Source organism: Rattus norvegicus, chromosome 15 (assembly GCF_021556685.1).
Source record: "Rattus norvegicus strain SHRSP/BbbUtx chromosome 15, alternate assembly SHRSP_T2T, whole genome shotgun sequence".
Lineage (NCBI taxonomy): Eukaryota > Metazoa > Chordata > Mammalia > Rodentia > Muridae > Rattus > Rattus norvegicus.
The window spans coordinates 15,238,629-15,262,614 of record NC_141548.1 but is presented as its reverse complement, the minus strand read 5'-3'; the positions used below and the strand labels follow the sequence as shown (position 1 = coordinate 15,262,614).

General features: G+C 40.3%; 1 long non-coding RNA gene and 1 other non-coding gene across 2 annotated transcripts; both read right to left on the bottom strand.

Moving 5' to 3' along the window:
* Positions 1 to 17,924: 17,924 nt before the first annotated feature.
* Positions 17,925 to 23,543, bottom strand: LOC102552767 (uncharacterized). The gene is made up of 2 exons (XR_015638244.1): positions 23,364 to 23,543; positions 17,925 to 20,059 (listed from the first exon to the last, which is right to left on the bottom strand). It is a non-coding gene; the product is annotated as an uncharacterized LOC102552767 (long non-coding RNA).
* Positions 23,544 to 23,637: 94 nt separating this feature from the next.
* On the bottom strand, positions 23,638 to 23,768 carry LOC120097249 (small nucleolar RNA SNORA17). Its single transcript, XR_015639206.1, has one exon. It is a non-coding gene; the product is annotated as a small nucleolar RNA SNORA17 (small nucleolar RNA).
* Between the last annotated feature and the right edge of the window lie 218 nt (positions 23,769 to 23,986).

Here is a 23,986-nt window from a genome sequence, read left to right as displayed (position 1 = left end):
TTAACATACATGAATAACAAGGTTCTGACCTAAAATTTCATGTTATGAAGATGATAATGGCCTTTAAAAAGGATATAAATAACCCTTAAAACAATGCAGAAAACACAGGCAAATAGGTAGAAATCTTTAAAGAGAAAAAAATCCCTTAAATAAATACAGAAAATAAAATCAAACAGGTGAAGGAATTGAACAAAATGGTCCAAGACCTAGAAATGGAAATAGAAAAAACAAAAAAAAAAAATCAGAAATGGAGGCAACCTTGGAGTTAGGCAACTTGGGAAAGAAATCAGGAGCTACATATGCAAACATCTCCAACAGAATACAAGAGGTGGAAGGGAGAATCTTAGATATAGAATATATCATAGAAGATATTGACACATTGGTCAAAGAAAATACAAGGGGTAAAAAAATTCCTAACCCAAAGAATCAAGGAAATTTGGAACAAAATGAAAAGACCAAACCTAGGAATAATAGGAATAGAAGAGGGTGAAGATTCCCAGTTCAAAGTGCCAGAAAACATCTTCAACAAAATCATAGAAGAAAATGTTTCTAACCTAAAGAAAGAAATGGCAATAAAGGTACAAGATGCCTACAAAATACCAAATAGATTGGAGCAGAAAAGAAAATCCTCCCACCATATAATAATCAAAACCCAAAATGTACAAAACAAAGAAAGAATATTAAATTGCTGTAAAGGGGAAAGGTCAAATAACATATAAAGGCAGACCTATCAGAATTACGCCAGACTTCTCAAGAGAGACCCTAAAGCCAGAAGATCCTGGACAGATGTCATACAGACCTTGAGAGACCACAGATGCCAGCTCAGGCTACTATACTCAATAAAGCTCTCAATCACCATAGATGGAGAAATCAAGACATTACAAATTTAAACAATATATTTTTATTAACCCAGCCCTACAGAAGATATTAGAAGGAAAACTCTAACACAAAGAGGGTAACTACACCCAAGAAAACATAAGTAATTTATCAATTCACAACAAATCCAAAAGAAAAGAATCACACACACATAATACCACCAACAACTGCAAAAATACAGGAAATAACAAGTATTGGTCTTTAATATACCTCAACATGAATGGATTCAATTCCCCAATAAAAAGACACAGGCTAATATACTGGATACACAAACAGAATCCATCATTTTGCTGCATACAAGAAACATACCTCTGCAGTAAAGACAGATACTACCTCAGAGTACAGGACTGGAAAGAAAGTTTTCCAAGCAAACAGTCCCAAGAAACAAGAAACAAGCTAGCGTCAACATTCTAATATCAAAAAACAAAATATACTTTAAACCAAAAACAATCAAAAGAGATGAGGAAGGACATTTCATATTCATTAAAAGAAAAATCCACCAAGACAAAGTCTCAACTCTGAACATCTATGGCACAAAGGCAAGGGCACCCACATTTGTAAAAGAAACTTGACTAAAGTTCAAAGCGCACATTGAACCTCACACAATGATAGTGGGGGATTTCAACACCCCATTCTGATCAACGGACTGATCATTGAAACAAAAACTAAACAGAGACTCAGTGAAACTAATAGAAGTTATAAACAAAACAGATTTAATACATATCTATAGAATAGTTCACCTCAAAGCAAAACTGTATTTTCTTCTCAGGACCTCATGGAACCTTCTCAAAATTGCCCATCTACTCAAACACAAAACAAGCCTCAACAGACACAAGATTAAAATAATCCCATGCATTCTACCAGATCACCATGCACTAAAGCTGGATTTCAATAGCTAACAAAATACCAAATAGATTGGAGCAGAAAAGAAAATCCTCCCACCATATAATAATCAAAACCCAAAATGTACAAATTACATTTGGTAATAGCTAACAAAAGCAATTGAAAGCCCACATACTTATGGAATCTGAACAACTCTCTACTCAAGGTTAACTTGGTCAGGGGAAAAAAATAAAGAAATCAAAGACTTTCTAGAATTCAATGAAAATAAAGGCACAGCATATCCAAACTTATGGAACACAATGAAAGTAGTGTTAAGAGGAAAATGTATAGCACTAAGTGCCTTCATAAAGAAATTGATGAGATCCAATACTAGCAACTTAACATAACACCTGAATGCTCTAGAGCAAAATGAAGCAAATGCACCCAAGAGGAATAGAAGTGCAGGAAATAGCCAAACTCAGGGCTGAAGTCAACCAGTTAAAAACAAAGAGAACAATACAAAGAATCAATAAAACCAAGAGTTGGTTCTTTGAGACAATCAGCAAGATAGGTAAACCATTAATTAAGGAGCACAGAGACATTATCTAAATTAACAAAATTAGAATGAAAAGGAAGATATAACAACAGAAACTGAGGAAATTTTTAAAAAATCAGATCTTACTATAAATGCCTGTATTCAACAAAACTGGAAAGTATAGATAGATAGATAATTTTATAGACAGATCACAATGTACAAAAGTTAAATCAAGATCAGGTAAACTATCTAAACTATTCCATAACCCCTATGGAAATAAAAGCAGTCATTAATCCCCGCCATCAATAAAAGCTCTGGGCTACATGATTTTAGTTCAGAATTCTACCAGACCCTCAAAGAAGAGATAGTACCAATACTCCTCAAACTATTCCACAAAATAGAAACAGAAGGAACACTTCCTAATTCATTCTATGAAGCCACAGTTACTCTGATGCCTAACCCGTACAAAGACCCAACAAAGAAATAGGACTTCAGACCAATCTCTCATGAATATTGATGTAAAAACACTCACTACAATTCTCACAAACTGAATACATAAACACACCAAAACCATCATTCACCACAATTAAGAAGGCTCATGCCAATAATGCACAATGGTTCAACATATGAAAATCTGCTAACATAATCTATTATATAAACAAATTGTAAGAAAAAAATCACATGATCATTAGATGCTGGAAAAAAAAAACTTTGACGAGTGTACAACAGCCCTTCATGTTAAAAATCTTGAAGAGATCGAGAATTTATACACATCCTTAAACATAGTATAAGTAGTATACAGCCAAACAACATTCAACATCAACTAAAATGGAAAGTAGATAAAATCCCACTAAAATCAGGGACAAGGCTGTCCACTATCTCCCTAACTATTCAATATCGTACTTGAAGTTCTCATGAGAACAATTAGGCAACAGAAAAAGGTCAAGGAGATACAAATTGGAAAGACATCAAGGTATCATTATTCACAGATGATATAATAGTATATGTAAGAGACCCCAAAAATTCTACCAGAGAACTCCTACAGCTAATAAACAACTTCAGCAAAATGGCTGGGTACAAAATTAACTCCACTAAATCAGTAGCCTTCCTTTATACAAATGGTAAAGAGGCTGACAAAGAAATTAGGGAAATAACACCCTTCACAATAGCCACAAGTAGTATAAAATATCTTGGTGTAGCTCTTACCAAGCAAGTGAAAAATGTATATGGTAAGAACTTCAAAATGCCTAAGAAAGAAATTGAAGAAGACCTCAGAAGATAGAAAGATCTACCAGTGGTTATAGATCTGTAGGATTAACATAATAAAAATAGCCATCTTACCAAAAGCAATCTACAGAGTCAACGTAATCCCCATCAAAATTACAACATGATTCTTCACAGAGATAGAAAGAACGATGGTATTTTCTACTTCATCTGGAAAAACAAAAAATCCAGGATAGCAAAAACAATCCTCAGGGAAAAACTCACTGAACAGAACACCAGTGACTCAGGTTCTAAGATCAATGAATGACAAATGGAACCGGATAAAACTTAAAAACTGAGAAGGCTTTGTAAGACAAAATACACTGTCAATAGGCCAAAGGAAGACAGATTGGAAAAATATCTTCACTAACCCTACATCCAAAATATATAAAGAACTCAAGAATATTTAAAAAAAACAAATAAAATAAAATAACCCAAATAAAAAATGGGGTACAGAGTTAAACAGAGAATTCTCAACTGAGGAATATCGAATGGCTGAAAAGCACTTAAAGAAATGTTCAACATCTTTAGTCATCAGGGAAATGCAAATCAAAACTACCCTGAGATTCCACCTCACACCAGTCAAAATGGCTAAGTTCAGAAACTCAGGTGACAGAAAATGCTGACAAGGATGTGGAGAAAGGGGAAAACTTGATTGCTGGTGGTATTGCAAACAAGTACAACCACTCTGGAAATCAATCTGGTGGTTTTTCAGAAAACTTGAATTGTTCTACAGGAAGACCCAGCTATACCACTCCTGGGCATAAACCCAAAAGATGCTCTACTATACCACAAGGACACATTCTCCACTATGTTTATAACAGCCTTATTAGTAACAGCCAGAAGCTGGAAACAACCTAGTTGTCCCTCAACCAAAAATGGATACAGAAAATGTAGTTCTTTTACACAATGAAATATTATTCAGCTATTAAAAATAAGGACATGGGAGTTTTGTGGGCAAATAGATGCAACTAGAAAATATCATCCTGAGTGAGATAACCCAGACCAAAAGGACATGTATGGTATGATCTCACTGGTAAGTGGATATTAGCCAAAAAGTACAGAATACCCATGATACAACAATAGACGTTAAGAAGTTTGACAAGAGGGAAGGCCCAAGAAGGAAGGCTTCAATCCCACTTAGAAGGGGGAAACAAAATAATCATGGGAGGCAGAGAGGGGGAGAAACCTGGAGAAGAGAGAGAACAGGGAGGGGAAAGGGAGGAAGGACCATGTAAGGGAGGAGTCAGGAGAGAAGCCCAGAGGACCAGGAGAATGAAGGGAAATATGCAGCTGTGGGGGTGGGGGGAGGAACGTATAGAAACCTATAGAAAGTTCCAAAGACCTGGGATGTGAGCTGCTCCCAGGACTCAATGGGGATGACCTTAGCTGAAATGTTCAACAGTGAGTAGATAAAACCTGAAGAGACCACCTCCAGCGGACAGACAGGGCTCTGTGGAGGGATTAGATAACCAACCGACTTTCAAAACTTTTGACCCAGAATTGTTCCTGTCTAAAAGAAATAAAGGGACAAAAGTGGAACAGAGATTGAACAAAAGATCATCCAGTGACCAGCCCAATTTGGGATCCATCCCATGGGCGGGCACTAACCCTGACACTAACACTGATGCGTGTGAGCACCCTGTGTAATTTCAGTGCTGATTTCTCTACCCAGAGATCTGTGTGTAGTTAGGATTTTGGTATTGTCATTATTATGAAGTATTTCCTGACCCAGTATCATGTAAATCATTGCTTTTCATCACTTCTCATTGATTAATAAAGAGCTAATCAGCCTGTTACTGGGGAGGAAAGCTAAGGCAGAACTTCTGATCCCAGTGAGGGGCTCCAGTCGTTGAGGGAGTGGGCATGAGGACACAGACGAAGCAGAAGTAGTCAGGATGCAATTGTGACTTAAGAAGATGGGACACGTGGCTGGGTAATAAGCAGCATAGTCAGGTTAGAATAGATGAGAGCCTTGCCTGCCTTTAGCACAAAAAGCTTTTTAATGAGGATACCGGGTCTCTGAGTCGTTATTTCAAAACTAAGGAGGACATAGAAGAGCCCTGAACTTTTACAGAATTGTTCACTAAACTTACAGCTCATCAATTCAATTAGACTAGATAGTCAGATGGGTACACTGTGGCCTCTCTCCACAACCCCAGAGCTGAGAAGACAGGAGAATGGCTCTGACCTTTGCTCGGTTTTTCAGGGATCTGAGAAGCAGAACTCAGATCCTCATACTGTGTTTGACAAACACTTTACCAATGAGCCATTTCCCCAGCCCACGTGTATACAAACTTACACATACATGATTTTGAGAACTCATTCTCTGCTGTAAATCTCATACTGTTGCTGCAGCCAGTGGCTCAGCTATTGTGTTTCCTGTACCTCCAACACCTAGGCTCCACACTCCTCACAGAAATGGAAGAGGAAAACTCAATAATTACACAGAGAGAATCTCCCATTTGAGTTTGAAAAGGACGCGGGCCTCTCCAGTCCATTTGTAGAACAGTCCTTGCCCTTCTCAACTGCCCGAGGGTAGGGAATTGTACCCTTCTATGCCCGATGAGGACAAGAACTCAATGATGTGATGAGCTAGTGGCATTTGCCACAGACACAGAGGCCATTTGGAAATTGTGCTCCTTAACCACATACTTATTACTTGGGGAACAACTGGTCTAGGTATTGATCTGATGGTGATGTCATTTTCATGACTCTTGGATTTGTTCCTGACTTAAAATTTTCTCATGAACACTCTGGCGAGATAGAGTGACTGAGTCTGCAACATCTCTTGGTTTGCTGGTGGCCACAAACCAGCTCACATCAGAGATTCTGACCTCTATTTCTCCAGTGTGTTTCCCACCACTTGTTTTTCCATCTGCTGAGATATCTTTCAGCTAACCAGTATCCTTCTTAAGATTTAAACCCCAGTTTAGGCCACTAACAGGCATGGGCATCCTGCTGTGTTCATGGAACAGGGCTTCCCAGACAGAAGAAATGCCCTTTGTCTAAGTCTCACAGAACTTCTTCTGTTGTCTGTTTTTCAGTTTTATGTTTATCTTACAATGTTTGTCCCTCAAGACTTCCTAATTCCTTGGTTTGAAAATTAATATGATTATAGCATGATAGCAATTACAGATAAAAGGCCTAATGAAAAGATTTATCATTCTTAATTAAATTGGGTGTCCCATGTGTTCTAGGATATGTTTGAAATATTTCATTCTTTTATTTTGGGGTAGCTCATGAGCATAGTGTCTTTGCATAGGGTCATTCCAGAGTCTTCTTTTCTCATTCCACCGTTTGCCTCTTACTTATTTTCTGAAAGGTACTTCTTAGTATTTGTTGAGTAAGTGCTTAGAAAGACGCATCTTTCCTGTTTCCCAAATTCAGAGTTAGACTTTCTTGCAGATTTTAAATTTTACTTTCCCATATCTAAATCAAGTGTTTATTCCTGGTTTTCAGATGACAAAACCTAAATAACACTGTGTATGAACTGTGTATGAGTGTATATATGGATAGAATGGATAGACCTGTGGAACAGTGACACACACACACACACACACACACACACACACACACACACACACACACTGGTTTGATGGTAAATCAAGGACCCAGGGTAGAATTGACTTGTGAATGATTTGGCTGTTGTTTCTACTATCTACAATCTTAAAATTAGCATTTTGTCAATTAATTAATTAATTAATTAACCTTGCATCCTGCTCACATCATCTTCCCTAATCTCTTCCTAATTTCTCACCCCCATTACCATCTCCCCTTCTTTCAGGAGAAGGGAAAATCCCACTTGGGTAACACCCTGCCTGAAAATATCTAGTCACAGTAGGCCTAAGCTCATCTTCTCCCACTGAGGCACAAGCAAGCAGTCCAGTTAGGAAAAAGCAATCCAATGGGGGATGATAGATTCAGTGATAGCCCCTACTCCATTGTTAGGTGACCCACATGAAAACCAAGCTGTACATCTGCTACAAATATGTGGGAGAGCAGGCGACCTGGGTCAGGTGTCTGTATGTCTTTCTGGTTGGTGGTTCAGTCTTTGCGAGCCCCCATGGACTCTATAGGTATTTTTGTGATGTTTTTGACCCCTCCGCCTTACTTAATTTATCCTCCATTTTTCAAAAGACTGCCCTGACTCTGCCTGATATTTAGCTGTGTGTCTCTGATCTGTGTCCATCCACTACTAGATGAATCCTCTCAAGGACAGTTATACTAGGGTCCTTTCTGTAGCATAGCATAGTATTATTAATAGTGTAAGGGGTTGGCTCTCTCACATGGGATATGTATGTCTCAACTTGGACCAGTTATTGGTTGACTGTTTCCTCAATCTCTGCTCCCTCATTATCCTTGCACATCTTTTAGGGAGGACAAATTTTGGGTTGAAGATTTTGTGACAGGATTGATGTAACCCTTCCTCCACTAGAAGTCCTATCTGGCTACAGGAGGGGCGCCACTTCTGTTTCCATATTTCCTGCTGATAGGAGTCTCAGTCATCTAAATAGATGCCCTGTATCCTCCCCCATCTCAGGTCTCCAGCTCGTTCCAGAGATGCCCCTCATAGATTACTGTTCTTAGTCCCATGCCCCCTCCAGGCACCTGATCCTCATCCTCATTCCCCTCCTCACCTCCTTGCTTACACAGTCCCCCCTTCATCCACCTCCAATGTCCATTTAGTGTCTCCTTCTGAGTGAGATTCATGCTCACAGAGGAGATTGCTCTGAAATCCTCTTTTGTGTTGTCTTTGTGTGGTTTAGGTATCAGAGTGCCTGTGGCCTCATAGAATGAGTATGACAAGTTCCTATTTTGTGGAGTAATTTGAGGAGTACTGATACCAACTATTTTGAAACTATGGTATTTGAAACTGTGGTAGGATATTGCCCTAAAGCCTTTTGGTTTTGGTTGGGAACATTTTAATGACTGCTTCAATTTCCATAAGGGTTAAAGTTCTGTTTAAATAGTTAAATAGTTTATCTGATCTTGATTTAGCTTTAGTAAGTAGTATCTATCTAGAATATGATCCATTTCATTTACATTTTCTAATTTTGTGGAGTACGAGCTTTGAAGACCTAATGATGTTTTGAATTTCCTTGCTGTGTATTATGTCCCTTTTTCGTTTCTGATTTTGTTAGTTTGGATACTATCTCTGTGCCTTTTAGTTAAATTGGCTAAGGTTTTGTTTATCTTGTTGATTTTCTCAAAGAACCAGCTCTTCGTTTTGTTGATTTTTTGTATTGCTCTTTTTGCTTCTCATTTATTGATTTCATCCCTAAGTTTGACTATTTCTTGCCACCTGTGTTTGCTTCTTTTTTTTTCTAGAGCTTTCATTCAGGTTTAGTTTCATATTATCGGTATGAGAACTCTCTAATTCTTTATGAAGGGACTTCATGCTATAAACTTCTCTCTTAGCTCTGCTTTTGTTGTGCCCCACATGTTTGGATATGTTGTGCCTTTGTTTTCATTGAATCAGAGAAAGTCTTTGATTTCTTTCTTATTTCTTCCTTGACTAAGTGATCATTATGTAGAAAGTTGTTCAGTTTCCATGAGTTTGTAGGCTTTCTGTTGTTTCTGTTATTGTTGAAGTCCAGCTTTAATCTGTGGTGGTCAGATAAGATATAAGAAGTCATTTTAATTTCCTTGTATCTGTTAAATCTTGCTTTGTGCTCAATTTTTAAGAAGGTCTTGTGAGGGGCTGGAGAGATGGCTCAGCGGTTAAGAACACTGGCTGCTCTTCCAGAGGTCCTGAGTTCAATCCCCAGCAACCACATGGTGGCTCACAACCATCTGTAATGAGATCTGATGCCCTCTTCTGGCACTCAGGTGTACATGCAGATAGGGCACTCATACATTAAATAAATAAATTAATTTTTAAAAAAAGAAGGTCTTGTGAGGTACCGAGAAGGATATTCTTTTATGTTTGGGTGAAATATTTTGTAGATATCATTTAGTTCCATTTGATTTATAAATTCTGTTAGTTTCATTATTTCTATGTTTACTTTCTGTCTTGATGACCTGTCCATTGTTAAGAATGAGTGTTGAAGTTTTCCATAATTAATGTTAGTAATTTTTAAGAATGCTGCTTTCCTTGGGACATAGATGCTCATAATTGAGATGTCATTTTGGTGAATTTTTCCTTTGGTGAGTATGAAGTGTCCTTCCCCATCTCTTTTGATTAATTTTGGTTGAAAGTAAATTTGATTAGTTATTAGAATGGCTATTCTGGGTTGCTTCTTGGGTTTGTTTTCTTGGAAAATTTTTTTCCAGCCTTTTATTCTATGTAACATATATCTTTGTTGCTGAGGTGTGTTTCTTGTTTGTAGAAGAATGAAGGATCTGTTTTCACATCCATTCTATTAGCCTGTCTTTCTCTGTCCTTTTTTTCTTAAAGCTTTTACTTTGAGACATCATGGAAAGCTTACAGGAGACATGGAGAAGACATGGCCAGAGAATGGCAATAGCAGAGAAGCATCAATTCCTGCAGCTAATGCTGGAACCGAAGTTCTGAGTTTAACAAGTTATAGGGTCCGAAGGAATGACCCTGTATTCCTCTCCTTCTTCCTCACCCTCAATAGAATTCACACAAACCTCCTCATAATTCTTCTCTAGGGCAGTCATGTCCTCACGGGCCTCAGAGAACGCCCCCCTCCTCCATGCCCTCACCCATGTATCAGTGTGCAAAGGCATGCTTGGCATGCATCACATCAAACTTGTGATCTATACAAGCCCAGGCTTCAGCAATGGCTGTGGTGTTGCTCAAAGCTCTAAGGACCTCAGCCACTTGGCTACCAGGTGATCTCTGCTACAGAAAGCTGCTCATGATAGGCTTTCCCAGCAGAGATGGCATAAGTGACCAGAGGGAAGTGGATTCAAGGGCAAGGCACCAGGTTGGTTTTGAATTTTGTCAGATCAACATTAAGGGACCTACAAAATCAGAGGTAAGCAGTGATAGAAGACACAATCTGGCTGATGAGGCAGTTAAGGTTAGTGTAGGTTGGGTGCTCAATGGCTTTCTACCACAAATGTCATAAATGGCCTCACTGTCTACTGAGTCAAGCAGAGTCAGAGTGCTCAGGGTGGTGTGGGTCGTGAGGATGAAATTATAGGACTCAAATGGAGAACTCCAGCTTGGAGTTCTTTCCATACTCATCAGAGAGATGTGAGTCTGCAGGGAGGTGAATACAGAGCCAGTTAACCTGCAAAAGCTGTGGAAAACCAAGAAGCCCTGAAGACCCATGCACTAGCCAGCCAGCTTGTGAGTTCTGTCCAAGACAGACAACAGGTCCTGCTTACCATTCCAACAACTAAGAGGCAAGGGAGGTAATGCAATGGAGGCCAGCTTGCGTCTTTTATTGGGGAGTTTAGTCTATTGATGTTAGAAATATTAATAACCAATGATTGCTAATTCCTGTTATTTTTATGTTAGTGGTGTTACTGTGCGTACGTGCGCGCGCGCGCGCGCGCGCGCGTGTGTGTGTGTGTGTGTGTGTGTGTGTGTGTGTGTGCGCGCGCGCTATTCCCTTATTTTTTTCATAAAGCAAAAGGGGAATAAATGTATAGTATCAGTTAGCCAGTGGCAACTGTTACAGGCAGGCTAAGGCCAGTTTATGCAGGGCCTGGTGACTCACAGGGTAGGGTGTGGATTTTATTCTAAATGCAGAAAGTGGCTGTTGAAGGGATTTGTGCTACGATCGGTTTATTCAGGTTGTTTATTCAGTTGGGTAAAGTGAGTGCAGGGAGAAAGAGGAGGAAGCTAGGATGCTCTCGTAGTTCAACTGAAAAGGATGGCTTCGAGCGGAACTCAGGGTGCGAGGCTGGGTTTTACCGCAACTTCTCTCTTACATTCTGCTTAAGATGCCCCCGCCCACGAACATGGAGAGGACACTGAAGTCTAGATGAGGACTCCATCTCTTGGATGGGTCCTTTCAGCGACTGTGGGGTAGCTAAGCATCATGGGATTCTTTCCTTCAGGCAGGTAAGAAATTCCATCTCCGTTTTATGTATGAAACAGATGAAGACGCAAACACAAGCTTCCTCTTGGGTACGCAGTTGAAGAGAGTGAATTGATTATTTCCGAATCAAGCTGTGGTGGTTTCACGTGTCCTACTTTGCTAGACGTATGCCGCATTTATGTTCAAACCCGGGCATTCAGTCTTTCCTAGTTTCCTTTCTCTGTTTTCTCTCTAGTTCACTCTGAAGATTTCTGGACCGCCTCTTCCAACAATATTTTAAGGGTTAAACTCAGGCTGCAAATGTTTATGGGAAGGGGGAGGAAGGAATTTCCGGACTGCTTGGTGTATGCTCATTTCTGATTTTTCCTCTTGTTTTTGTTTTTACCATAGAAAAACAGAAGTAGAATTTACCATTTGGTGCCACCTGGTGGCCACTCTAGAAATTGCAGAGTAGGGAATGGGCCTTCATTGTTGCTTTTTGCCCATGAGACTTACGATCATCCTGAAGTCTCACAGTTCATGAAATGCTGTAAACTCCAGACTCCTTCAAGTAGACCTAGGGACAATAAGCATGGGGAGTTATCATCCCTGTGGCCTTTCAGCCCTTTATCACCATTTCAGCTGGGGATTCTGTTTTCCATGACTTATTTAAAGTCCCACAGCTGGGGCACCTCCCACAACGCCAGTCGTGACCTTCTCCCACCACGCTGGGCATGGGGGAAATGAACAGTGTCTAGGTTATGCTTGGACGTATCTCTAGCGTCGTTCATAATCATCAGTAAATTCTACATGGTAACCTCTTTCAAATTCTAGACGAATATGCGTGTCCCCTCTCCCAGGGGTAATAACTGTAAGAGCTAGTAATAAGTGGGTGGTAAAAACAAGTCATGTCCAACGCCACTCTGTCCCACAGTTGTCCTAGGCCCCACTCCTTTCCCCCTGTCCTTGTTTGGTGGCATTCATTACTGCAGGTGACAGGTTGTCATCCTTAGGTGTTCTGAATCCTCTTACTTCATCAAGTTACCCATAGCTACTGGCAGAAGATACAGAGAGGAAACCTAGTCACAAACCTAATGGAAACAGTGACAAACTCTCGGTCTTATAATTATGGCATTGTAATTTATCTTAACCGGAGACCTTTAGCCATAGTAAGTGGAATTCTGGGGACCTATATTTACAATTTCTTCTCTTATGCTCTTGTCCGTTTGGAATTCTCGAAACATTAATAGAAATAGGTCCAGATCCCAAAACTTTTGACTAAGAATCCTGACATCGTCACTTATAAATCTGTGGCAACAAGGTCAACTTACTAGGTCTTAATTTTCAGTGGCATTGAAAGACTACAGATGCTAACATATCAAAACTGACTTGTGGTGTGCTCACACACCTCATGTATTAAGCGAGTGATAATTATTGTTTCACCGTCTTGAAAATAATTTGGATCAAAACCAGGTGTCTACAAATCTTTTTTTTCCACTTCTTTATTTCTTCTGTCCTAAGAATGTAACTCAGGCCTTGTGTATGTCGGGCAAGTGCTCTGTGGTAGCTACATCATTAGCCCATACAAATCTACCTTTAAAAAGCCAGCCTGGCGAATGCCAGCAGCAAACCACTGAACTGAGAATAGGACCCCCATTGAAGGAATCAGAGAAAGAACTGGAAGAGCTTGAAGGGGCTCGAGACCCCTCATGAACAACAATGCCAAGCAACCAGAGCTTCCAGGGACTAAGCCACTACCTAAAGACTATACATGGACTGACCCTGGACTCTGACCTCATAGGTAGCAATGAATATCCTAGTAAGAGCACCAGTGGAAGGGGAAGCCCTGGGTCCTGCTAAGACTGAACCCCCAGTGAACTAGTCTATGGGGGGAGGGCGGTAATGGGGGGAGGGTTGGGAGGGGAACACCCATAAGGAAGGGGAGGGGGGAGGGGGATGTTTGCCCGGAAACCAAAGAATTATTATTAAGTATTAAATAAATTTAAAAAAAAGCCAGCCTGGGGGTGTGAGGCCATTAGGAATGGGCGTCCTGTAGCAGGAGACCAATTAACTCCCACTGATGATCCTGTAGCATAGCCATCTGGGATATGCACAGGAGAAGTCGTTCAAGGAGCCAGCAGGAAGCATCTGCATGAGTGTGCATGGGAGGCGATGGTGAAAATGCTAACTGTAAGCCAGGGGTGAGAGCTCATGACTGTAAGCCCGTCCTTATGGAGGCTGGAGACACAGGGCTTTTGGAAAATTGAGGCCAGCTTGGGCTACACAGAGAGAGTCTCTCAACTGCCACCCCAAAGTAAGTCATTATATTTTTATCGTTTGTTTTGGGGAGTGGGGCTGAGTACAAGTACCACTGTGTGAACAGAACCTTCATACCAATTAGTTCAAACTCAAACTACTCTAAGGGTGGGAGAACACCCTTATAGAAGAAGGAAGGGGGCGGGATAGGTTGTTTATGGACAGGAAATTGTAAAAGGAGACAACATTTGAAATGTAAATTTAAAATATCCAATAAAAATAATGCAAAAAGAAACTTCATCTTGTCTTTCACATCAAAATTGGAGACTTTCGTATTTCAGGCCTTTCAGACATCGAGAGCACCAATACTACCCAGGTCCCTTTGTTATCTGTACTTTCTAAAACTTCAGTAAACTTTTTAAAACTGACTTTAAGGAAAATAAAAGTAATTAAAATCAAAGTTTTATTGTTGTTGTTCTTGCTTGTGTGTTTGCTTTTATATTTCTTCTAAATAACACTATGGCCAAGAAAAGCTTACATAATTGGATATTTCTCAAAGTCCCTTGGGCTTAACCTAAAGGGGGTTAAAAACAAAGTTGCAATCAGTGGAAACTAGATTATTGTAAAGTTTTCACCAAAAATATTTTGTGATTTGTAATACAGCCCAAATATCTATTACATCAGGTTGTCTCTAAAACTCATAGAAACTGAAGGCTTCCAGTAAGTTCTTTCATGGAAATGCTGCACACATTTTTTTCTTTATTTATAGTATGAGCAAAATGAATACTTGTGTGTTTGCATGGGAAAGACTTAATTGTTTCCACCTTCAGGATTTTCTGTGGTTGTTTCTCAGGTACTTCTGAGTATCCTGTTATTTAGTAAAAGAATCTTCCTGAGCTCAGAATCAAAACATCTGAAACTGCAGGTGTCTGAGTTTGGAACCTTCTCTGCTGTAAGGCCTGTAGAGATCTACAGGAAAATTCACTACAGGTGTGCACAGGGCTTCTTCCTAACCAGTCAGCTACAGAACATAGCCTTAAGTATGGCATAAGGCTCTAGGAGCTCTGAGGAACCACCATTCTGTCCTATCTAAAACTCAACTTTGTCAAATAGATTTTTGACATGTTCTTTCTAAGGCCTGTTACAGCAACAACAACAGAATGATAACTGCCCCAATAATACTAGCAAGTGATTTAAGAAAATTTAGTATTTTTAATGATACTAAATTTCTTACTTTCCACAGGATCAAACTATTATGAAACTCCATCAAATACTTAATTGGAAAATTTTAATAATAAAAAGTATATATATATATATATATATATATATATATATATATACTAAGTTCCCAAATACCATGCTATATTTAGCTATGCTAATTATATATTTTTTTTAATTTTAAAGGATTATGCTTTTTCTGTTGCCCAAAAGTATTCTGCCCTAAAGAAGACACAATTTACATATTAATCAATGGAAAAGGTCTGGTGTCCCAGCATCAAGGAAAAGTTATGCTGTATCTGTCCAGAAAATGAGTGGAGTCTCAGACAGCTCCCACTTTGATGCATCCAACCAGAACAGAGTTCCAAAAACCACAAGACAAATGAACCATCTAGAGTTAGACAACAAACCCTTCAAGAGGAGACACCCCAAGAGGAAAAATAAACCGATTACTTGGGGGATACATCAAGACTCTAACTTCTCAAGTGAGACTTTGGGGAAACAACAAGGACATTTTACTACTGACTCAAAAATTATGTTTACTAAGTATATGGTATGTTAATTCTTAGGCGTCAATACAAAATCCCTTTTGCCTATGGGAGATAGCATGATGTTGTTCTGCCATACTAAGGATTGTTTTTATCTTTTAGAAAGAGTGGTCCATAAAAGATGGCGTGTAATTATTCAGTCACTGAAGTGGGGCCCATTTTGGTTGGATTAATCTAACTCATCAAGCCCAAACATAGCAATATGGATTTTACCATAATTAAGTTCTCTTTTATAAAGCTCTGATAGAGGAAACTGTAAGGGTAAATGTGAAGCAAATACCCGATGCATTGCTTATCAAATTTGATCCAAAATAGAGCCACTGTAGATAATTTGTTGCTCAGGCATAATCTTGGTTGAAAACAGTTTCCTGGCAAGTGTCGTTTGAATGTGTCAGATTTCCCTGTACTACTGATGGTCAAATTAATGATTTATACAAGGAGATAGACAAAATGTCTTTAGTGACCTTTGAGTGGTCGTCATGGCTAAGATGGTTTTCCCCTTTCCTTGGTCATCTGCTAGTTATTCTTATAATTCTGTGGTGCTTCCCTAGATTAATTAGACTAACCATGGAGGCAATGCACTGTACCATGACCTCTACTACAGCCACGGTTTTTTCTCTTTAAAAGGTTAGAAATGGGGGGATGTAGAAGGACGTGAGACCTCCATGCTCACACATAGTACTAGGGAAACCAGAAACGTTAAACATGCAGACTTGTCTCCTGAAAGGCAGTGATTCATGGCTGTTTTGTTTAGAAGCCTGGGACAGATATTGTCTGTAGTCCAAGAACTTCTGCTACTCTAGAGCCAGGCTGCACCCTGGTCCTCCTTATCCTGAGCATGGTCTCTCAGTCAATAGAAACAATTCTTGTGGAAGAGGTCACAGGCAGTTTGTCAAAGACACGTCCTTTGCCAGAGTTGATGTAGCCATGCCTTAGGCTTTCTTGTGATAGTTGTCATGAGGAAACATCTTTCCAAAGTTGTATTTTGTTTAAATATGTAAAAAATAAAATGTTCGTGCACTGCTAATGGCATCGTGGTAAATGGGGTTTCCTTCTTGTCTCTCATGGTCCGTTACTCTTCCAGGCAGCATTTGCAGGAATCCTTATATGCCCCAAGTCAAAGGCTAGCACATTTTGAACAAGTAGTCATACTGGAGAATCTGGACAGATACAAATGAGTCCCAACTTTAATGTTCCACACACACCCTCGGCATTTTTCCTTCCCTTTCCATTATATTATTTGTTCAATTGTTGTCTTCAGATTTCTTCCCAAAACATAGCCTTGCTCTAAGAAACAATGCCAGAAATTACTAATTTTACATGATTGACTTTTTACCTTTATTACTAATGACATTAATATACAACCATAAACAATTCCTTGTAAGGAATGTATTCACTGAACCCCAAGGGGAGGGAGATAATGGAGACATCCCTTTTAGGATGCTGTGGTCCACAGTTGGTCGGCTTCTCTTCTCTCAGTCTCTGTCTCTGTCTCTCTCTCTGTCTCTGTCTCTCTCTCTCTTTGTCTTTCTTTCTCTAACTCTCTCACTCTGTCTCTGTGTCTATGTCTCCGTGTCTTTGTCTCTGTTTCTATTTCTCTGTCTCTGTGTGTCTCTGTCACTGGCTTTGTCTCTCTCTGTGTGTGTCTGTCTCTCCAGCTCGCTCTCTTTCTCTCTCTCTCTCTCTCTCTCTCTCTCTCTCTCTCTCTGTATGTGTGTGTGTGGTGTGTGTTTGTGTGTGTGGTGTGTGTCTTTCTCTCTTTTGCTGCACATTGTCCAGCTATGTGTCTCTGTATACATTTTTGTCTACTGCAGGAAAAAGCTTCTCTGGTAATGGCTGAGCAAACCCTGATCTGTGAGTGTAGCGGAATGACACTAGGCATCACTTTATGGCTATGTTCCTTTAGCACAGTACTTCCAAACCTTTCTTATGCCTCAGCCCTTTAGTACAGTTAAGATGACTCCAAACATAAAATCATCTTCACTGCTATTTTGTAACAGTTTGCTATTGTAACTGTTATTAATCATAATGTAAATACCTGTGCTTTCCAATGGTCTTAGGTGGCCCCTGTAAAAGGATCACTAGTCTCCCCGGTCCCCAAGGTGTTGTGCACGACCCACTGGTTGAAAACCATAGCTTCAGCAGAACAATATTATTTGGTTTTCCTCTAGGTCCCTAGCCTCTCAGGTGTTTGACCAATTGGAGTGTTGGTGACAGGGCCCCTCATGGAGTGTGCCCTAATATAATCAGATATTAGTAACTCTTTCAAGCTTAGTGCATATATATTATGGCTTCCAGTGTTATGTTTTTAGGAAATTCCTGTGTGCACACATTTGTTTCTCAGTGTCTACAGGCATATCTTTGGCTTTTTCTTTGGCTCTTTTTCTCTGTTTGTTTTGTCCTGTTTCAGTTTTGTTCATTATTATTATTATTATTATTATTATTATTATTATTATTTAGATTTCCTTTTGTTTTCTATACATGATCTTAGCCAAAAGGTCGAGAAGCAATTTCTTTTTGTTTTCTAAGGAGAGACAGAAAGGGTGTAAATTTTAACAGGATAGGAGGTGGAGGAAATCTTGAAGTTGAGGGAGGAGAACCAGAATATACTGTATGAAAAAAATCTATTTTCAATAGAACACAGAAAAATGTTAAAAAATGTATTCATTGGTCATACAGAATCATGTCAGGTGCCACTATCCTCCAACAGTAGACAGCCCTGCCTTCTGCCTGCCTGACTCTTTGGGGTAGGAATATCAATTTTTTCTCTTCCCAGTGGCTTCTTTTCTCCTTTACGTTTCCACAGAACAATCCGATAAAATGGAGTTTTAAACCACTGGGAAGGGAGGTAAAGGCCTTGAAGTTCCAGAATGGTATTTTAATACATATCTGAAGTGATACCAAGTCTCTGATGTGATCACAAATAGCATTTCTAAGGGCTGGTCCTTTTGATGTATTTTCTATTTATTCCTTCTTTCTATGGAGACTCTGGAGGGTGGATTCTGAGTCACTACAGCAAAGACAGCATGGAAGTTTTCGTTTGACATTTACCCCCAGGTTAATCCTACTTCCTCTTGTAGTTGGAGCACCTTTTGCTAGTCTCTTTAGTCTCATCAGCCTCTGTTCCCCTCTCCAGGGGCACCAGAACATTGAGAAGAAAATTGATTGATGTACACTGTAAGAATGTTCAAGACCAGCACACAAGCCCCCACTGGAAACAAATCTCTTTATGAGAATTCATGGTGACAGAGCAGGGCAAGGAAGAGCAGACACAGGAGCTTGGGCTGTCTTTGAGAAATTGTGTGGTTTGAATGATAGTGGCCCCCACTGGTTCATAGGGAGTGGCATTGTTTGAAAGGATTAGGACATGTGGCCTTGTTGGTGTACAATGACTTTGTTAGAGGAAATGTGTCACGGAGGGTGGGCTCTGGGTTTCAAATGCTCAAGTCTAGTTCAGTCCTCCCTCCCCCTCTTTGCTGCCTAATGACTCTTGGTTACCTCTCCAGGTCTTCCTGCCATGATAACAGCTAAAACTCCCAACTGCAAGCCAACCCCAGTGAAATGTTCTCCTACATAAAAAGTTTCAGGGTCATGGTGTTTCTCCACAGCAATAGAAACCTGAAGACAGAAACATTCTCCACCTCTAATTCTGTATGGTAGCTTAGCTCAGCCTAGTTTCAGTTCCAGCCTCCATGAATTAGGCAAAATAATAGCAACCACTCCATAGGGTTATTCTGAGGAAGCAATACGACATTTTAAATAAGTTCCTCAGTACCTAATACTAGGAACCTGACAAAGTGAGGCTCATTTGTGATATAAGGAGGCTTCCTAGAAGATGCCATTTCCAAAGCCATGCTGTGACTAATTCATAGTTTCCCCCGGTGAAGAGGAATAACCATTAGGTTACAGCTTAGCAACTCCCTTTTACACTCCCAAAGGTAAAAAGTGAACACATATTCACAGAGATAGCAGGACTGGATCTGCTTGAGGATTCATAGTAAAAGTAGTCAGCATCCTTCAAAGAAAAGCCCCTCACACTTAGCCCTTGAGGAACAGAACCCTGGGAAGAGCATTAGCCTTTTTCAGGTGCCTCTTAGAAAAGCAATAGAACAGGGAGGAGAGGAGGAAAGAAGAGGTTCTACCCTGGAACAGGCTTCCTTTCCAAACCCAAGGACTGGCTGGTTCACAGGGATGCCTTCGTCTTTCTCCTTTCATTTTAATGAAAGGACCAAAAAGTGGTTTGATTGCCCTGTTGTTCTCTCAGCTCCTGGTTGGTTGTTTGTTTGCCTTCCCTTGGTGCGGTCGTTGGCCTTGACTATCCCACTTGACAGAGAACTGGTCAGGGATTCTGTTGGGGAATCATTTCCAGACGCATCTTCAGGGGGTGGCAGATTGGGTGACAAAGAACAGAACCACCCAGTAGACTGGGGGCTTGGGTTGGGACTTGTATGGAAGAAGAAAGGTCCTGCATAGACACCTGCTCTATACAGAGCAGGAGGGGAGGAGTCTTTGCTGCTGCTCTTTGCTGCTGCCGTGGCTCCCAGGCCAGAGCTCACTCTCTTCCGCATTTGAATACGGGCTTGTTCTGGTACTTGATTAAACTGGAAGATAAGAGGGAAAAGAGCCACTAATAAATTGTTTGTATTGCCTTGACACTCGCATGTCTTAAAACGTCCACATTATAGATGTTTTAAAGCATCTTAAACGTTTTTAAAAAGCATGCAAAATAGTGTTCATAATTCATTGCTACCCTCTAGTGGTGAGTAGAACCAACTCTCCCAACTTCATTTGCATTGTTTGAGAATCTAACACATGTATATAATGTGTTTTGATCAAATCCACCCTCCAATTCCTTTTATTCCATAACTACCCCCCCCAATTCTGTGATATTTAATAAATGCACTGAGTACCCTTATTGCTGCCAGTACTCGTCTGGGTGTAGGACTATGTACTGGAGCATGGCTGGCCTCTGGGGAACCACATCCTAAAGAAAGCTGACTCTCCATATCCAAGCAGCTTCCAATTTCAACGGTTCTCCACCAAGTGGTGGGCTTCATGGTTGCCTCTCCATCCTGGGATTTTTTTGGTCTGGCTTGTTCTTGTGCAGCTTAGAAGACTAAGCCTCCTATTGAATTCTTCCAGGTTGACAAGCAATTGTTTGTGCAGGTCCAAGACACACTTCTCAGCCTCCTGTTGTCTGTGATGCCAGACTTTGAGAGTCTTTGTGTTGGTATTTTGGTCTCCATGGGGTGTACTGCAGCACACACTCCCACTGGCTGCTGTTGGGCTGTCTCAGGACCTAGAAATGTTTTCTTCAGGGCTGAGCTCATCAATCGCTGCAAGGGCCGGAGAGTTTCCGACTCAGAGTAGATGGATAGGTTGGACTGAGAGGTGCTAATCAGGTTTCCTCACAGAAGCCTTGTGTGACGTTGCCAGTGAGATAACCCTTTGTTATCTGGGTGAGGAAGAGATAAATGTCTTCTTTCACAAATACGGACTCCCTGCCATTCCATCCTTTCTCAAACCCTGATGCCTGGAGCCCTGCCACTACCCACCATGTAGCAGCATGCTCTGGTTGTTCTGCAACCATTTCCAGAGTGGATAATTCAGCATAATGGAGAGGAAAGGGATGTAATATCTTGGTCAGATATTAGAGTTAATGAAAAATACACAATTTAAGTCAACAATTCTGTTTTTACAGTGATTTGGTCACCAGAAGAGGTAGAGAAGACCTTATCTGCCTGGGTCTTCTTTCTCTTCCTTGGCTTCTTGGTCCGACAGCCTCCCTCCTCGCAGCCCTCACTGCCCTCCCAACAGCACTCCTACTTTCTCAGGGATCATTTCAAACTGTTTTTTTTACAGTATGAAACTTAGTGGCAGAAAACTCAGAGGCATAAAACAGCATAATGTTTATATTAGGTTAAATGCTTTTTTTTAAAAAAGCAAAACAAAGATGTAACACAGGGACATTTTAAGTTTCCAGAGTCTTCTCAGTGCTATTAAACTAAAAATGTGCTATGATATAAAAAGAGATGTGATTTTTCTACTTAATTTTAATGGCTAGATAGGTAGAAGATAACATCTGGACACTTTGAGGAGTCATTTGTACTTAATATGGATCAGGATGAAATTGAGCCCTGGAGGCAGGACGTCAGACAACCCGGGAGGTTGTTTCATAGCAGTGGGTTTTGAACTGAAGTAGCAGTGAGAATTCAGTACATCCGTGTTTGGAAGTGGCTATCTTCTCAGGAAGGATTGAGTCTATTGCTGTCATTAGTTTGCTGTACTTGTCATCACACAAACTGTTTCTCTTTTGTTTCTGAGTCAGGGTCTCATGTATGCCAGAATAATCTCAACCTCACTGTGTAAACAAGAATAATCTCAGATTTCTGATCTCCTGCCTCTATTTCTCAAGACACCACAATTCATACTCATAAATTTTTATCATTCAAAAATTAAAAAGTTACTAATAACTTTTTATAATATTTTTGATAAAAATATTTAGCTAAATCATTTTGGAGAATAAAATGACACAAACTTATTATTCCTGTGGAGGAGACCATAGGATTTGCTGCCAGTTGTCCATGAGTCTTGTAGTAACTTAGAATTGTCCATAACACTGAAAACAAGCCATGTTTGTGATTGTATCGATTAGGACTTTAGGCAACATGCAGTTTCATTCATCACCAACATATTTTGAACTAATTATCTAGCTGTGATCCCATTCTGCTATACTGTGGAAGACTGTACTCTCCCTAGACAAGGACATCATTATAAACATATGCCTCTCAGTCAGACCAAGGGACTTCTGAAAGTGCAAATTTTCTAAAGCGGGGTAATGATAAATATGGCCCAGGAGAATTCTGCGGTGAGCGAAGTCTAAAGAGGCTGTGCATGTAAGATTTGAACTGACTGTAAGAAGACTCCAACCATCAGGATCTGCCTTCACTCTCCCAGAAGACAAAGAAAGAGACAACAGGCATATGTTGGAGGGATTGGTGCCTTCGGAGGAGCTGGGACTCAAAGAAAAACAGAGGAGAATGGTGGTATGTCAAGTGGAGCAATAAAAGGTGGAAAACAGACACGAGCATCTCCATGCTGCATCTAAATGGCCTGAGGATGGGAAAGGCAGTCATTCACACTTGCTTATCCATGAAGTTACAGAGCCTGACACTGAGCAACCATTTACCAAGTTTATCTCTCAGAGAAGCCTGAGACCAACCCACTGTGAGTCTAATTTGATCTTGTTTGTTATAATTTTATTACCCTTATCATTGATAAGAATAGACTTATCTCTAGTCAGTACCCAGCTAAGATCACCAGAAATTAGAGAAGTTCTTTCTTGTTCAAGGGCAACTGGTCATGGACAGGATCAGCCCTCCTGATCACATCACCCCCCCACTCCCCACCCAGGGCCAGTTTTCCCATGATACCTAGGGAAGAGGTAGGACCAGTTCAGCACAGCCCTTAGACACGAACATGTCCCTGGGCAGTAGCCCAGACCAGGGATGTCCTCCTGTCCTTTTGTGGTAACAGACTACAGGGACACAGACTCAGACATAGTAGCCCCTGGTGCCAGTGCAGGCCAGGACCCCACCATGGTTCCAGTCAGCATTATCAGCTACTCACGTCAGACCGTTTCTCACTATGTTCCAGTCTTCAGTTCTGCCTCTCTTCATCCTGCCCACATTGTTCTGTTTCTTGCTCTCTTCCATTTCTCTACCATTTACTTGCTCCTCCTGGTGGGGCCCGGTGTCCCTGAGTGTCTGGGGACATCTCAGGAGTGGTCTTAGGCATGCTATGCCTTGCACATGCATTATGGCACTTGGGTGACCATGGCACATGGTCTGCCTGCCACTGCCCCAAGTCCTGGGCAGAGCTAGACTAGTGGTGAGCTCATCTTACCTCCCTGTCTGGGCCCCATGGTCTGGTGGTTAACTTGAACTTGGTCTTCATCCAGGTCCTCCTGAGTAGTCCCATGTGAGTGTCGTCTGTCTCCAGCTCTGTTCCTCTGAGGGCCCCATGATCTCAGGCAGGATTCTTCTAGTGTCAGGCTTGCTTTCTGCCTTGGAATACCACCCAGACCTGCAAACAGTAGACTGGTGTTGGTTTCAGACTAGTTCCCTGTCCAAGACCTCTGGCACCAGAATTGTTGTCATCTCAAGTTCTTTTTTCAGAAAATGTTAGGCTATTAATCATTCAGATGTTCATAGGTAAGAACACAGAGTATAAACATAGCCTCTCTCCTCTCTGCCACCTACTGACACACATGTGATATAGCTTCCACATTTATTATTAAATATATATATTATACACATATTTAATATGCATACTATATCAATATACTATGCACATATTTATATAATATAAAATTACATATAATTATGTAATATATGCCTATATTATATAATATAATGTACATATTATAAATACATAGATATATTAATATACTATGTATAATATAACATATATAAATATTTAAATATATTTGTTTACTTAAACATTTCTTTAATTTATTCTATATTTAT